This window comes from Orcinus orca, chromosome 1 (genome assembly GCF_937001465.1).
Source record: "Orcinus orca chromosome 1, mOrcOrc1.1, whole genome shotgun sequence".
Lineage (NCBI taxonomy): Eukaryota > Metazoa > Chordata > Mammalia > Artiodactyla > Delphinidae > Orcinus > Orcinus orca.
Window position 1 is genome coordinate 201,202,465 of NC_064559.1, and position 17,498 is coordinate 201,219,962.

General features: G+C 50.2%; 1 protein-coding gene and 1 long non-coding RNA gene across 3 annotated transcripts in view; one reads left to right on the plus strand and one right to left on the minus strand.

The window, feature by feature from the left end:
- TMEM51 (transmembrane protein 51) overlaps window positions 1-11,117 on the minus strand; it is a 44,634-nt gene extending 33,517 nt beyond the window's left edge. For both annotated transcript variants that reach the window (XM_033433000.2, XM_033432999.2), the window contains exon 1: window positions 10,931-11,117. The gene's annotated coding sequence lies outside the window, so the exon portion shown is untranslated. The remainder of the gene's footprint in view (window positions 1-10,930) is intronic.
- Window positions 11,118-11,472: 355 nt separating this feature from the next.
- LOC117202362 (uncharacterized) lies at window positions 11,473-16,245 on the plus strand. Its single transcript, XR_004484683.2, has 3 exons — window positions 11,473-13,052; window positions 13,916-13,987; window positions 14,774-16,245. It is a non-coding gene; the product is annotated as an uncharacterized LOC117202362 (long non-coding RNA).
- The last annotated feature ends 1,253 nt before the right edge of the window (window positions 16,246-17,498 follow it).

Below are 17,498 nucleotides of genomic sequence, written 5' to 3' on the forward strand. Positions count from 1 at the left end.
TGGAGGCTAGACGGTCTCCTACCATGGCCCCTGCTTTGGCTGCCCCCAGAGTCAAGGAGAGTAGTTCTGCATTTATTAGGTCAGATTATGTGAAACTGCCTTTTCTGTGGGTCACCTGTAAAGGGGGGCCAGAGCTCATTACTTCCTAGGCTGTGCTGAGGATTGCCTGAGGCTGTGTGTGTAAAACTCCTGGCTCCGTGCGGGGCACACAGTAGGTGCTCAATAAGAGTCCATTCTCTTCCCCCCTCCCCGCCTTGGATCCTCAGCATGAAACTTTCTAAGTTTGGCCACTTCATATGAAGATAAATATACACTCACCATACATACCCAGCCATCCCACTCCTAGGTATTTGCCCAAGAAAAATGAGAAACTCACGTTCATCCTGAAATCTGCATGCGAAATGTCTACAGCAGCTTTAGTCATAATCACCCCAAACCAGAAACAATCTAAATAACCTTCAACAGGTGAAGGAATACGTAAATTGTGGTACATCCACACAACGGAACAAATGCCACGTGGAGGAGTCTCGTGTGCATTACGCTGAGGAAAAGAAGCCAGCCTCAAAAGGCTTCACCCTGTACGATTCCATTTCCATGACATCCTGGAACAAAGGCAAAGCTACAAGGACAGCAAACATGATTGGCTGCTAAGGGCCAGGGGTGGCAGAGGGGTTGACTACAAAGGGGCAGCATGAGGGAATGTGGGGGGGTGGTTAATGAAATTTTTCTATATCTTCCTCATGGTGGAGGTTACACAATTGTTTGTGTTTGCCAAAACTCACAGAACTGTACATGAAAAAGGGTACATTTTACTGTTTGTAAAGCACACACACACTTCAGGTTTTATATATACACACATATATATATGTGTGCATCATAACGCTGGGAGGTCGTATCTTAGCTCAGGCTGCTACAACAAGATGCCGTAGACTGGGGAGGGGGGGATGCTTAAACAACAGACATGTATTTCCTATGGTTATGGAGGCGGGAAGTCCAAGAACAAGGTGTCGGCAGATTTGGTGTCCGGTGAGGCCTCACTTCCTGGCTTGTAGATGACAGCCTTCATGTTGCCTTCTTATGGCCTTTCCTTGGTGATCTCTGTCTCTCTTCCTCTTCATGTAAGGACACTAGTCCCATGAGGATAGTCTCACTCTCATGACCTAACCATCTCCCAAAGACTCTGCTTCCTATTACCATCACATCGGGGGTTAGGGCTTCAACATATGAATTTGGGCGGGGGGACACAAACATTCAACCTATCACAGACAGATCAGTGAGCTGCTGTGGTTCCCGCGTTGCTCCTATCTCAGCTTCCTAAGGGTAGGAAAGGAGACCCACATGCTCAAAGTTAAAAATGAGAAAAGAGTCACCTGGAATAGAGGCTAATAATTGCAAAGCCCTCTACAGCTCACAAAGCACCTTACCTAGTAGGAACCCTAAGGGGATCCACAAAAACCCTATGAGATTTTTAACAGTGAAACATTTTCTCTTGTTATAAAAATACTGCCTGTTTATTAAACAAAAATTAATAAATCTAGATTAGCAGAAAGAAAATTAAAATCATCCATTACCCCACCGTCCGTAACTACTGATAATATCTATGACGGTGTTCAGACTTTGAGTGTTTTGTAAACAAACACACTTTTTAAAATTTTACAAAAATGAGATCTTACTGCAGTATGCTTTTGTGACCTTTGAAATTTTTGATACATAATGAACAATTCTGCACATCATCAGTGTTCATCTAAACTGATGTGGCTGAGGAATATTCCAGTACATGGAGGACCCATCATTTATACAACCAATCCTCTACTGCCAGACACACAGTTGGTTTCTCACTTTATTGCTATTATAAAAAAAAAAAACTGTTGAAACTAACTCCTTATACAATCATGTTTCCTCTGGATAAATTCCTAGTATTGAAACTGCTACCTTTCTTAAAGCTTTGACATGCATTTTCAGAATGTCCTCCAATTTACAATCCCTCCCTGAGCTTGTGAAATCACCATCTCCCCATATCAGCATTCCTTTTTTAAAAAAATAAATTTATTTATTTTACTTATTTATTTTTGGCTGCGTTGGGTCTTTGTTGCTGCGCGGGGGCTTTCTCTAGTTGTGACGAGCAGGGGCTACCCTTCATTGCGGTGTGCAGACTTCTCATTCCCTTGTTGCGGAGCATAGGCTCTAGGCGTGCAGGCTGCAGTAGCTGTGGCTTGCAGGCTCTAGAGCGCAGGCTCAGTAGTTGTGGCACACAGGCTTAGTTGCTCTGCGGCATGTGGGATCTTCCTGGACCGGGGCTCGAACCCGTGTCCCCAGCATTGGCAGGTGGATTCTTAAACACTGCACCACCAGGGAAGCCCAGCATTCCATTTCTGTTTTTTTTTTTGCAGTACGCGGGCCTCTCACTGTTGTGGCCTCTCCCATTGCAGAGCACAGGCTCCAGATGTGCAGGCTCAGCGGCCATGGCTCACGGGCCCAGCCGCTCCACAGCATGTGGGATCTTCCCGGACCGGGGCACGAACCCGTGTCCCCTGCATCGGCAGGCGGACTCTCAACCACTGCACCACCAGGGAAGCCCCAGCATTCCTTTTTTCAGCTTAAAATTTTTTAACTTTTCAAAACATTTAAAATTTTATATGTGAAAGATGGCATTGTTTTAATTAGCAGCTTCTTTAATATGATGAGGTTGAATATTGTTGGGTTTTTTCCTATATGATTATGGGTCAATGCCATTTGTTCTTTTTTTTCCTTTACAATATTGCATTAGCTTATACTGTACAGCAAAGTGAATCAGCTACACGTATACATATATCCCCTCTTTTTTGGATTCCCTTCTCATTTAGGTCACCACAGAGCACTGAGTAGAGTTCCCTGTGCTATACAGTAGGTTCTCATTAGTTATCTATTTTATATATAGTATCAATAGTGTATATATGTCAACCCCACTCTACCAATTCATCCCACCTTCCCCCTTCCCTCTTGGTATCGATACGTTTGTTCTCTACGTCTGTGTCTCTATTTCTGCATTGTAAATAAGATCGCCTATACCAATTTTTTCAGACTCCACATATATGTGTTAATATACGATATTTGTTCTTCTCTTTCTGACTTCCTTCACTCTGTATGACAGTCTCTAAGTCCATCCATGTCTCTACAAATGACCCAGTTTTGCTTTTTATGGCTGAGTAATATTCCATTGTATATATGTACCACATCTTCTTTATATATTCCTTTATCCCATTTCTTAACTAGGGCATTTAGCCTTTCCTCACTGACTAGAAGAGATCCTGTATGTGTCCAGAAAACAGCCCCTTGTCTGGATGTGTTGCAAATATTGCTCCAGTTTAATATTTACTCTATGGAAATTTTTTTAACTTTAGAAGCCCAATCTGTCAGTCACTTTCAAGAATTTATTTTATAATTTGACCTTTTACTACCATGCTTTAAAAGCCTCTTACAAAAAGGGGCTTGAGTAACTTTATAGTGGAGAACTCTTGCAGACATGACTTTGACCAAAGGATCAAGGTTAACACCCCCAATAAGTCATGCTGACATCGTGGAAATCTTGACATAATGTCACGAGAACACTTCACCTCTGCAGTATTCTTTCCTCAAACCTCAGTCTAATCATGAGAAGACACCAGACAAACCCAAAGTGGGGGACACCCTACAAAACACTGACCAGTACTCGTCAGAGCTCTCGATGTCACGGAATTCAAGGAAAGACTGAGAAACGGTCACAGATCAGTAGAGATGAGGGGATGGAGAACTAAACGCAAGGTGGTGTCTTGGACCAGATCCCGGAGCAGAAACATGACAGTGGGAACGCTGGTGAGATCCTAGTAAAGTCTGTCGTTTAGCCAGCAGCAATGTGAATTTCTTAGTTTTGATACGTACACTAGGGTCATGCACAATGCCCTTCACCTCTCCAAGTTTTGCTTTTGGTTTTAGTTTTCTAGACAGAAAAGTCATCAAAGTTCGTGGCTATGGGTGGGGAAGGAAAGTGAAGTGGGAAGCGGTTCCTGGTTGCTTCTGACCAAAGCACCGGGGTGTGGAGAGGGATCGGGGCAGCCGGAATGGGTCTGGAAAGGTAAACTGAGTCTAAACTCTAAAGATTCCAGTCTTCAGAGCTTTGAAAGCGAAGGGGCTTAGCCCAGACTTGACCCTGCAGGCAGTGGGGAAGCGGCAAAGATTTCAGTTCAGTGCCTGATATAGTTATTGGTTTAGTTCCCTCGTTTGTTTCCTAATGTACGGACCCCTCCCCCAACCCAGTACGGTGTAAGCTCCAGGAAAGCAGGGACTGAGTCTCCCTTATGGAACATTTCCCCCCCAAACCCTGGACACCTGGCCTGTAGAGTGAACTCAGTGAATACTGGTTGAATGAAAGAAATCAAGTAAATGGTTTTTCCCACCCCTGCCCTTCACATCTAGTATCAGCCCGTGTGAATGAAGCTCTCTTATGCTGCTGGGCCTTTGCACAGGCTGTACCTCTGCCAGGCACAGCTGCTGACCTTCTGCTCCCCCTTCGGATTTCAGCTGACACTCTGCCCTTTCTGAAAATCCTTCCTTCACTCTCCAAGTCTGGGTTAAACCAACTCCTCCAAGCTCCTTGGTTTCCTTGCCACTGGTCAGCTGTATTGTAACGGTGGCTCCCGGGACCACTGGCCCATCTAGGGGGCGCAGCTGGCCTCTCAGGTCCCCACCAGCTCGTGACCAGCATGCAATGCTAGCAGCACATTCGTTTAAAATGGCAGCTCTTGGCAGCCAAAGACAACTTCCTCCCCACTCCCCATGGTCTAATTTGCATCTGTCAGTGTTTGAAAACAATTACCCAAAGGCAACTCCAATATATAATCCCTACCCACCACACTGCAGCTAATGAAGCTGTAATATATGGAGTCTGAAAGCGTGAGTGTTTTGTTTTTTATCATATTCCCCCCATGCCCAAGTTTCAGGAAACCATGTCCACATCCTAACCAACACAAGCCCGGCCAGTCGGGGTGGGGAAAATGTGGAACAAGGGTAACGAAATTCTGTCTCTCCTTTTCTCTCCCAGACCAGCTGTGAAGAGGAACAACTGGCAAAGACAAAAAATTCACCAAGCATTAGAGCCACGTGGTTCCACGTCTTGAATAGAAAAAACAGCAGAACCTCCTGGAGGCATCCAGAATTATACATCATATGAGACCACGATCTCAAAAAAGGACCTCTCTCACTGGTGAATTCCCATCCTGGTTCTGCCAAGATTTGCTGGGTGACCTTGGGCCCATCGCCTGTAGGATGTTTCCATTAGGGAAGCTGTGGGGACATTTAAAAAAAAGGAGAAATGCCAAAACAGGCTTAACCAACCCTGTGATGTGTTTTAAATGCTGGCATTGAACAAATGACTGTTTTGTACATTGTGCAATTTAAGCTGGACCACTGGCACGACAGTTACAGTCATGATGATAAACATGAATTCCTAGCGCACATACCAGTGTGGCCCAGAGGAGAAGCGGGCTGCAGGGCCAACGTGTGTCTCCAGCCAGGAGCTCTGTCTGATACTGACTTTAGTGCCTCATCTGAAGACCCTCATCAATGTGAGAGGCCTGAGAGCCCTCACCTGCCCCGCACAGGCCTCAGACTCTGTTTTCTGGCCTCAGTTTCTTCTAAGAATCGAGGTGGCTAGACCAGCAGCGGTTTCGTTTTCTTTTTAAAGTCGCAGAATCTCTTTAAAGGGATCCTTTGCACCATGACATCTTTAATATTTGTAAGCAGAGTTTCTGCCCAGCTGGCCCTGCTTCCCACCACTCAGCCCTGTCCCCACAAACCCCTGAGTTGCTTCTAGGACCTGTCCAAGGAATCCCAAGTTTCCCAGGATCACCATATAAAAACCAGTGAGGGACTTCCCTGGCGGTCCAGTGGTTAAGACTTCGCCTTCCAATGCAGGAGGTGCAGGTTTGATCCCTGGTCAGGGAGCTAAGATCCCACATGCCTTGCAGCCAAAAAGCCAAAACATAAAACAAAAGCAATATTGTTAACAAATGCAGTAAAGACTTTAAAAATGGTCCACATCAAAAAAAAGAAAAATCTTTAAAAAAAAAAACCCAGTGAACCGGAGCCGGGTCTTTAGTTGTGACACTCGGGATCGTCACTGCAGCATGTGGGATCTAGTTCCCTGACCAGGAATCGAACCTGGGCCCCCTGCATTGGGAACGTGGAGACTTAACCACTGGACCACCAGGGAAGTCCCCAAGATCACATCTAGGATTGACAATTTACATGGCATTAGCAAGGCTTCAATCCTGTTAGAGGATGAGAGACACCAGGAAATCCTGTCCCCAGGGTGGGGTGACCGACCTTATCACCTGAGTCGGTAACAAATTCTCTGCACGTCTTTGCCATCTTTGCCTCTCCAAGAGGTAGGGCTTGGAGACAAGCAACCCAAATTCTGATTTTTCGAGGGACCTGCACTTGCCACCCCAGTGCCTGCCTAGTCCTGGGGAGATTTGGGGAAAGGGGTGATAAAAACAGGGTGGAAGCACCTGGCTAGGTTAAAACCAACACAGCAAAAGATCAGAAGAAATGAAGCTCTCTCCCTCCCTCCTAGAATCTTGGGATCACACCCACCCCACCCCTGATGGCTGATGTCCTCCATTTCTAAGAAGCTCACTGAGAATCAATGTTTGCATTAGATTTGGTAAACACAGCCCTTTCCCCAACAGCCATGGTTACGGTGACCCGAGAAGTGGCCCCCTGAAGTCCCACAGTGGTAATTTGCATAGCGTTACAGAATTTGGGCTACTGGAGCGTTCTGATTTTGGCCACAAAATTCTGGCCTCCTAAGTACCTTCCAGCCATCACATGGTAGAAGCACGTGAGACTGGCAGGTTAGAACCGGGGTGAAAAAACCGTCATGTGGGGAAAGTACACATCATGACGATGAATTGGAAGACCAGGATATGAAATAGCAGAGCAGGCAAGCCAGCAAACAAAAATGTCTGAATAAGACACCACCGTGGCGACAGTGGTTGTCAGCATATCGTGATGTTTTCCTTCCGAGTTTTCTACAATCAGCATGTACTTCCTTTGTAACCTGGGGGAGAAAATAACTTCAAGAGCCTGTCTATCCAGGGGCACATGATAAAGCAGGGTTCAGGGAGCAGCAAGTAAGTTTAATCACTAGTTTAGTCCCTGGCGTGAAAGTCAGTTTGAAGAGATAGGTCCTGAAAATGTCAAGACACATATACTCCTTGCCTTCCGGGGGCCCCAGCGTTTACTCCTTCTGGACGTGTGACTGTGGGTACCCCCCAAATTCCTGGCAGTGTGGAGTATAGGGAGAAAGGGGCCCTTGCAGGAGGAGTGTGCTCTGTTTTGTTTTTTCTTCAAGAACCATCCTTAAAATCATTCAAGACAGAATCGGGAATCTTGGGTTCTAGCCCCAGCTCTGATCTCAGGCCCGTCCCTTCCCTTCCCCCTTCCCTAGGCCTCAACCTCCCAATTTGTAAAACAAACGGAGTGGACTTTCGGATGGCTAAGGTCCCTTCTGGCTCCAATATTCTCAGAGCTAAAGGAACCAGCACTCAGGCTGAAGGGCTGCTATGTCTGAGAAATCTAGGGCAAGAGAGAATAAGGAAACTTTCAGCTGCTCAGCCCGAGTAAACGACACAGACTAGAAGGCGGGGGCCAGCCCAGCATCTTGACACAGGGCTTGGGGCAGAGGCGAGGGAGGAGCAGAGGATGAGCCTGCGGCACTTAGCAGAGATCCCCGGAGCACGACCTCAGGCCAGCGTCTCGTCTCGGGGCTGTCCGGGAAGGGTAGGGCAGTGTGGGTGGCCTGGAGCAGGCAAAGCCAAACAAGTGACCTGTTTCTCCGCAGAGCCAGAGCTCCCAGCACGGTGGCTGGTGCACCAAAGGCTCAATGCAGAAGCAAGGAGGAAAAAAAAATCACCAGGCTAAACGGGGCCACCAGTCCAAACTGGGGAGGAGCAAGACAGATGTTGAGAAAACCTCCCACCCCGGACTAACCTGGGGCCCTTAACAAGTCTCTGACTTGAACGTGGCCAGTCTCCTGGGATAATGCAGAGGAACCTAGATCCGGTTCTGCTGCTCACTTGCTGTGGGCCCTTGGGTGAGTTCCTTCCCCTCTCTGAGTTTTGTCTGTCAAATGAGAGGACATTCTAGGGTCCTCCCGTGGCAGGTGAAAGGCCGTGCATGGTCCACCTCCAAGTAAAGGAGACTTATAACCAGGAGAAGGATGCTCTTACGGCTGTCAAGTACAAAAACCAAACCAAACCAAACAAACAAATAAAGAACTCCTCTAAACTTCAGAGCAGACACAACAAAAGCGAAAGCAGAAGCCAGCAGCCAGAAGCACACCCTTCACCCCGTCCCCAGTCAGAAGGCATCTGAGATTAGGGAACTTTCCTGGCCCTTAGGGAGAAAACTCTCCTCAGTCCCTCGAATGAGAAGCCCAGAGCCAAAGGTCCTGGAGCTCTGGTCTCCTCCAGCCCAAGAGCTCTGAGGGCTTTACTGCCAGCCCTGCAGAGGAAGGAAAGAACATGTACCAGAACCGTGACCCAGGAAAACAGGAGCCCCCCCAAAGGGACAGGCTGCCCACTGCAAATGCCAACAGGAGATGGGCTGCTGACTCTGTCTCCAGCATTGCCACTCCTCGCATAGACGCAGACGCTCCTGGGGCTCGGGACTTCTCAAACCAGAGAGCTGGAAAGCCTCAGCTGGAGGAGCTTGGGCCCTGCTCTGGTAGAGGACAGGCTGGCAGGCTGGCAGTCTGAGCCTCACACTGTCTGAATCCACAGATCTCCTCCTTGACCAGTGGTCACATGCTAAGACCACCTCTGCCTCCTGTGCGGGGCACCAAGCCAGCTTCTTCATTCCTGATGCCTCCACCAGCCTGCGGGCCAGCCTCCTCTCCCCTAGCAGCCTTCTCCAAACTTCCATGCAGCCAGATTTATCTTCCTAACACAGCAACAGGATCAAATAACTCTCCTGCTTAAAGAGCCTGAACGGAATTTGTGTCTTTCTTGTCCAGTGATGTATACTGAGCACCTAGAACAGTGCCTGGCCCATAGAAGGCACACAGTCAACATCTGTGGACCGGTTCTAAGACCTCCACTGAATAAAGTCCCACCTGTGATGACCTCGCCCCACCTCTCCAGTCCAGTTCACTCCAGACCCTCCAATCCCTTTACTTCCCTGCATCCTCCCACAAACCCACCTGCCACTACCTGAGCACCTGCCTCGGTCCAGCACACCTCGTGCACCTTCATACCTCCGTGCCTTTGCCTGTGCTGTTCCATATGCCCAGACACCCTTCCTACCCTGTCCCCTTGAGAGACTCCACCTCACCGTTTAATTTACTAACGTTCTTTTCTTAGCAGGACCTGCTGGTACGCCTCACCCTAAGTTACTTTCTTTCTTCCGTTCTTCCCTAAACCTGTACCATAGCTTCCTACAGAGTACTTGCTGTGTGCGAGGCATGAATGTCCCCCCTCACCCTAGGTTATCATTCCCACTGTACAGATGAAGAAACTGAGGCTCAGAGAGGCAAAGTGACACTGTGGGTCACACAGCCAGGGAACGGTGGGGTCTGACTATATTGCCACCTCTTTACGACACGTGCCATTTACTACTCACTAGGCTGGGAACTCTCTGAGGTCCCTTGGCCCTGTATCCCCAGGGGGCCGGCCTAGGCCTCTGTGATACTCAAGAGGCCCTAATCATTGAACCACTGGCAGCTCAGGACATTGTGAGGAACCGATGCACAGCCAGTCTCCTCCCCTTTCTCCCTCTTCTGCCTTTTCTCCCAATCTGGGAGATAGCTCTGGCAAGCTGGGGAGGGACACATTTGGAGGGAAAGGGGCCCCCTCCCAATTCCATTTGGCCCTATCAACTTAGGTCAAGATCCCTGTGTGACGTCTCCAAAGTGTAAAAGCCAGTCACAGGTCCCAGAGCCGACCCTTCACTAGGAAGGCCATCCTCGAAGTGACCCCCCTCAAAACGAAAGCCAGAAGCCAGCCTTAGAGGGAAATCCCTCTCCTGCCTCCCGCCAGGCTGGCTCCGGCCCCGCCCACCCCGCTCCAGCTACACCTGGGTTCCCAGCTCCTGGACCACCCGCAGAGTTAGCGAGGACCCGTCGCAGCTTCTCGGGAAACCGTAGGGACGTCCAGGTTTCCTGCACCCTCGTCCTTTGGCTAGGAAAGATTTCGTTCTGAAAGTGCCCATCCCTCTTAATCAGACTTGGCATTCTGGGCCACAGGGCTCCCTTCAGGGCGCAGACTAGATATCTGATTTGGACCTGAGTAGTATTGATACTTGCTCTGCGGCAAGCACTAATGCCCCACCTCGCCCCGGGAGGTTATCACTCCCATTTTTCTAGGTGAAGAAACCTGAGTTACACCCCATTGCTCACACTCATTTCTCACCCTTTGCCTCTAGTACCTAACACACACACACACACACACACACACACACACACACACACACACGAATCTATATCCCTTAAAAGTCTCCCTTTCCAAAAAGGAGTAAGGGATGGGGGAAAGGGCTCTTTCGGGCAGCGCCGGGTGGTTTCCTGGGACCTACCGAGAAGTTCTGCTCTAAGCACCGAGGGAAGGTGCCTCTTTGGCCAAGGGTTCGAAATCCGCCAGGCGGATGGCACCTGTCCCCGCCAACAGGGGGCCCGGAGGCCGGCTGCCTTCCCCCAGGCGAAGCCAGCTGTCCTCAGCGCAATGCCCGGGAGCCGGGTGGTCCCTCACTGGCCCGGCGCGGCTCCAGAGGATGCGAGTACACAGTCCTCCCGCCGAAGACCCCGGGCAGGAAGCTCTCAGACGAACGGACAGACAGACCCAGATAGCCGTCGACTCCCTCCGGAGCCCTGTGGGGAACAATCCCTCCGCGGGGCACTGCGGTGCGGAAGGCGCAGACTCACCGGGGCGGCGGCGGGTCCAGCTCGGTCTCGGTCGGGCGGCCGGGGGCTGGGGGTCACACGACCCCGGCCCCCACAGGCTGCCTCCTTCGGGTGCCGCGATCCCGGGGCTGGGGGCTCCGGGGAATCTCGGTCGAGGGAGCGCGGGGACGGAGAGCGCGCAGCCCGCTCTCGGACCGGGATGGGGACGCAGGAAGCGCGGCCGCTGGGCGCCGGCGTGCCGGAGGGAGGGACCGCGAGAGACGGAGGGCGGTGCCGGCCCAGAGCGGCCTCCGGCCCCGAGAGGCACCGCCCACCAGTCGACCCTCTCCGCCAAGCCCGGCCGTCTGCTCCACCCAGAGGCCCGGGGCGCCGAGCCCCAGCTGCGGAGGGCGGACACCCACTCCGTCCGGTCGCCTGGGGGAGGAGTGCGGGCCGGGGGCGCTGGGCCGCATGAAGTTGGCTAAACCGGGGTCGGGGGCGGGGGGGAGGGGGCAGGGCCCTGACTCCTTCCACCCCCGCGGGGGACCGAGAATTGGATGTATGCGGGTAGGGTGGGGAGAGGCGTCTCGGCCCGGAGTCCGGGTTTTAAGGGTTAAGTAAGAGCAGAGATTCCCCACCAGGCCCGGTGGTTCAGCTCAGCGGGCCCGCCTGCCGCGCCTTTACCTGGTGAGGCGCTCACCTGGCCAGCCGGTGCACCGGCCTCCCCACTCCCCCGCCCCTTCCTGGGGAGGCTGCCGCCTCCCTCTTCACCCTCTAGCAGGTTCAGGGTGCTGAGCCCCGCCTGCACCGCCCAGGGCTGGGGCCCTGCGAGGTAACTGATGGGCGGAGGTAAGAAAGGAGGAAGCGAGTTTTTGAAAAGCGAGTCTGTTCAGGCCCTCGACTCGGCTCCCCACTCGCTCCCGGGCTCCCTGGGCGCCCTCCGGGTCTCACACCTGGGCCTTGGTCGGGGTGGAGCCCATTCCAGGTGCCTGCACCCGCGCCCGGGATGGGGCCGCCCCGGCTCGGGTGTCTCCCCAGCTGGAGGCCCGTTCCCAGCTTTGCGGAGGACTTGCCCAAGGAAGCACCGGTTGGTGTCCTAACGACCAGGTGGCAGGGAGGTGGTCCGCCTCTGCTGAGAGCCCCAGAGCTGCTGCCCAAGGCCTGGCTCTGGGGAGGGTGAACCACAGCTTGGGAGGGCGACTCTAACCTGCGACCCTGCGTGGGGCCGCTGCCTGGAGGTTTGCTCTGGAACTGCGCTGCTGGGACCCAGCCCGATTCTAAACACAGAGGGAGAAGGTTGCCCTTCTCCTCTCTCAACCTTACATTGTTCTGAATTCCAAGACCGGTCAGGCCAGGGTCCCTTTCTCCAGTGTGTGTCCAGCCCTTTGAAGTTCAAGTCCTGAGAAAAGCTGATAGGCAGCTGGCCGGGTGTCAGAGAATCTAGCGGAGGACAGAAGGCGCCTCCTACTGGGAATCTGCCCTGTCCAGGATGGAAAATAGACACCCTGCCGGTAATTGCAATCAAGCTCACTTACAAACTGCTGACTTCATGGGTACACATGGTCCCCATGTGTGTATACCTACAGAGTGGTCACACGTGGGTATTTTTTCCCGTTGTTGCTTCTTAATGGCAACAGTTCAACAGGACCCTCGTGTCTGTAAAGAAGCCAATTTGGGGCTGTCCTGTGATTTGGGGGTGGGAAAGGCATTTAGAGCAACAGAGTAATGGTCTCCATAAGTATATCAATAACTGGTATTCCTCACATCCTTACTGTGGATCAAGCACCAGGTTACCACCTGCTTCCCTTGCACCATCTCATTTAATCCTCATAACAACCCTGGAGATGGTTATCAGTTATGCCCACTTTATAGAACAGAAAGCTGAAGCTTAAAGGGTTGAGGTCATTTGCCCAAAGTCATACAGCTGAGAAGTGTCAGGAGCTTGACCCAAGTTGGTCCCCTCCAGAGCCTGTGCTCTCCCTGCTATAGAAAAATCACTTGTCATGTTCTGGGCCCTGAGACAAGCTTCCCCTGCTTTTCCTATCTGTCACTCAGGAAGAAGACACCAGTGTCGCACTCTGCATAGTGGTGTAATTTTTTACAAGTCTGCCTCCTGCTCTCCTGAGGACTGGGACCCCTGCGCCCCCATACTGGCCCCCTGCAGGTGCTTAGTAAATATTTGCTGGATGAATGAAAGCCCCAAATAATAACATTATCTTAGCAAATGGGGAGAACCTTTGTGTAGAAGGGACCTGTGATAACAGGCTCCCATTTGAGAGCTGTGCGTATCCACTGCAAAGTTTAGACAATGAATTTGGGAACCTTCCAGGCTCTGAAGGAGTGATGGGAAACAGTCACATAGCTCTCAGATAAGACCAGGAATCTGGTTTTCATTTCACTCTGCAAGACCAACTTTGGAGAGGCCTGGACTGCGGGTGATCATTTCAGACAGCTGTTCCAGCTCCTACCCAGAGGCAAAGGGCCTCAGTACTTTTCCATGCCAGGGTCCAACTCCAGAGCCGCCCTGCTCTGTTGCACACCCAACTGGGCAGGTCTCGTCTATCTGAGAAAATCATCTTCAGAGTGTTCCTTTTAGGCAGGCTGACCCTGGCTAATCTGGGGAGAGGCTGGAGAAACTCTCAAAGCTGAGCCACAGGCAGAACCCAGAAGCTGGCAAAGGAACCATATTTCTCTTTGTCATCCTCCCCTTCAATCCTTCTCCCTCTATGTGGTTAGTTTCTCTGAATCTTCCCAGGTTCTCTATGTCCCACTGAGGAGCCTGACTTAATTTAACTGCCACCTTATCCCACTGTCAGCTGACAAGGGCCTGAGACGTGCCCTTGGGAAAAGAGCCAAAGAAATGAATCTGGAATGGTGGAATTTCTGTTACCTGTTACCATCATAGGCAATGGGGAAGATGACAGTTACCATTTACCGAGCCCTATGTTTCAAGTGCTCCACAAACATTGTGTTATTCAATCATCACAACAGCCTTCAAAGGAAAATTCTATTATTCCTGTTTTTCAGGTGAGGCTAAGACTCAGAGGAGTTACGTACCTGGATCCATTAGCAGGTGGTAGAGCCAAGAATTGAACCAAGGTATATACTTGCTCGTAACAACTATGCTAGGAACCCCGTGTGGTAGGCAGAATGATGGCCACCCAAAGATATTCACATCCTGATCTCCAGAACTTGTGAATATGTTAACTTACATGGCAAGAGAGACCTTGCAGATGTGATTGAGTTAAGGATCTTGAGATGGGGAGATTATCCTGAATTATCATGGTGGACCTGATGTGATCACAAGGGTTCTCATAAGGGAGGCAAGAGAGTGAGAGTCAGAGATGCAACACTGAAAGCAGAGGTCAGAATAATGCAGTTGCTGGAGGGGGCCATGAACCAAGGAATGTGGGCAGCCTCTAGAAGCTGGAAAAGGTCAGGAATGGATTCTCCCCTAGACCCTCCAGCAGGAGCACAGCTCTGCTGACACCTAAATTTTAGCCTAGCGAGACCGATTTTGGACTTCTGACCTCCAGAACTGTCAGATAATCAATTTGTGTTGCTCATAGCCATAGAGTTTGTGGTAATTTGTTACAGTAGCAATAGGAAACCAATACATCCTGCAAACTCAGCCACGTGGGCAGATGTTTATTTCACCCACCTTTTCAGCTAACTATTCACTGTAAAGCTCTTCTCATGTGAGGCACCATGATACAACCTGTATCATAGATTTAGAAAGAAGGCAGGATTTCATCAGATCTCTCTTTGGTTTCTGAATCCTCTGCCACTTATGAGCTGTGTGACCTTGGGCAAATGTCTCATCCTCTCTGAGCCTCAGTTTCTTCATCTGTAAAAAGAGTGATGCCAATAATACCTATTTTTCAGGACCAATATGAGGATTAGGTGAACCAGAATGTGAAAAAGTGCCTTATAAATGGTCCAGTGACATCTGAACATGAGTCGTTTGGGGCATTAACTTGTCCAGCTCTGAAAGTCTGGATTTGAGGAGGACTGGATGCTGTTCCGAGCATTTTCTGGCGTACATTTTGACTTGCTCTGCCTGAGTGAGCAAGTAACTAATTTAAAATATTCGACTGTCTCTGGTCAGTGACTGACCACAATCTGTTATAAAGTAAGGCTGAAAAATTCACTTAGAGGAAGAGATCATCTTGCAGAAGAACTCACATGTGTGCTCAAGAAGATGTGTTCAAGGATTTCCATTGCTGATTATTTATAATGGTGAAAAATCATTGTCAAGCTAAATGCCACCAAAAAGAGATAAGCTAAATGCCACCAAAAAGAGATATGCTAAATTAATTATGGTGCAGGCTCATACTGGAATACTATGCAGTCATGAAGAGAGAAGGCACTATCTCACAGGGATGAATATCCAAGATGGACCATTAACTGAGAAAAGCAAGAGACCAAGAATTTTGATGCCACACAAATGGTGTTTTTGTTTGTTTGTTTGTTTGTTTTTTGCGGTATGAGGGCCTCTCACTGCTGTGGCCTCTCCCGTTGCGGAGTATAGGCTCCGGATGTGCAGGCTCAGCGGCCATGGCTCACGGGCCCAGCCGCTCCACGGCATGTGGGATCTTCCCGGACCGGGGCACGAACCCGTGTCCCCTGCATCGGCAGGCGGACTCTCAACCACTGCGCCACCAGGGAAGCCTACAAATGGTTTTTAAAACAGATGGAGACACATGTATTTGACTACGCATAGAAAGTGTTCAGGAGGGACCAGACCAAACCAAACCGTAGTTACCTTTAGAAATTGAGAAGAGGTGTGTGTGTGTGTGTGTGTGAGAGAGAGAGGGAGAGAGAGGGAGGGAGGGAGGGAGAGATGGAGGAGGTAATTATTATTTTTTTCAAAAAGAATGTATTAAATTTATAATAAAACTTAGAAAAAATAGGGGGGCCAGGAACCACCTGTATGGTCCACCAAGAGCACACCCTCCTTTGTCTGCCCCTGTGTCTTCCCTTTCTTGCTGTGATCTTTCCCCATCTGCCACTCTTCCTTTGCTCAGTTCTGAGCAGATGACCCCCTCTTCCCACCTTTACTCATTTCTAAACTCTGAGGATCTGAATGATGTCTCTACCTTGTGACTCTTGCCAAAGCCAGCAGTAAAACATGTACCATACTTGTAACCTGACCTTCACCTGGAGTGGTTCACGTTAGTCACCTACCCGGAAAGGATGTGTATGGCTTGCAGGCATTACCCATGACATACTGGCCCAACCTCTCTGAAGGTTTAATCAGGTCTGCACGGTGAGAAATTGTGCTCATGTAGTGCAAAGTGAAATTGGATAATTGGACAATTTGTTTAAATAAAACAACTTCATCCCGTTGCCTGAAATTTTTTTGTTCAAGAAATACATCTCTTCCTGAGTTACCAGCTTAATGGGGCCTGTGTAGATGGATCAGATGGCCCAGAATGGAGCTGGTGAGGACATCATGGCTTTGGGGTACAGGTTTTTGGGACACCTGAGCACAGAGAACCAGCAATCCTTCCTCCTTATCACCCCATATTCCTCTGTGCCCCACCCTGTAGAACCTTCCTCTAGATCTCATAATCATCAGTCAGTTCATCCAGCTACTTCCTAACTGGGGTCCTGCTCCCAAGCTCTCGCCCTTGAATCCATTCTCCCCGTTGAATGGTCAGCGGTGTGAAACACAGATCTGAGCAACGGTTCCCCACTGCCCTCGGCATCCAGTCCAGACTCCTTGACAAGGACACACGGGGACTTCATAATCAGGTGGCCCTTCTGATGTGCTCAGCCTCCTTACTCACGCTCCCTCAGGCTCCCTCCTCTGTCGCTCTCTCTTCCTGTGGGTCCCTTTTCCATCAATGATGAAACCTTTCCCAGAAGCTCCTAGGAAAGTTCCTTGATCGCTCCCTTGCCGGAGCTGGCTCACATGACTACTCCTAACCCCATCGCAGCGAGGACCCTCCAGACTGGGGTAGACTCTTGGGATTCACCTGGAGTCACTTGGGGTTGGTGCAGACACCTGAGACAAACGGAGGATTTGCCAACAGAATGAAGAAGCCAATGACTGTTGGTAGCCCCCGGCAGACACCTATAGCAGGCACCATCAGTATAGGAGGGCCTCCATGTTGGGCTGGCACACGCCAAAGCAGCAAAGCCCTCTGCAGAGAGAGTGGGAGAGAGATGCTTCCGGGCTTCCTGCCGGCCTTCCAGTTCTTCAGGCTGAGCAGTATTCCTGTTCTGCCGAGTTTCCTTTTTGCTTAAACTAGTCTGATGAGTTTCCATTGCTTGCAACAAAAGGACCTTAAGAGAATCCCTTGGAAGCTTTTGCAAGCAGCCTGGAAGCAGGGCCAGAGACCAAGCACAGGTGCCCTGATCCTCTCCCAGTTAACTAACTGCATTGAAACCACCAGCAGCAAACACAAGGGCCCTGTGGGACTTGGATTTCAAGGAAAGACATCCACCTCTAGGATAAGTAAATAGCAGTAGCAGCCACCATTCATACAGCGCTGACGGTGTGCCAGGCAGTGTTCTACCCACCTTACAATTCCTGTCTCATTTAATCATCCTCATAACCACATGAGGAAGGTACTAGAGTTCCCCCATTTTACAGATGAGGAAA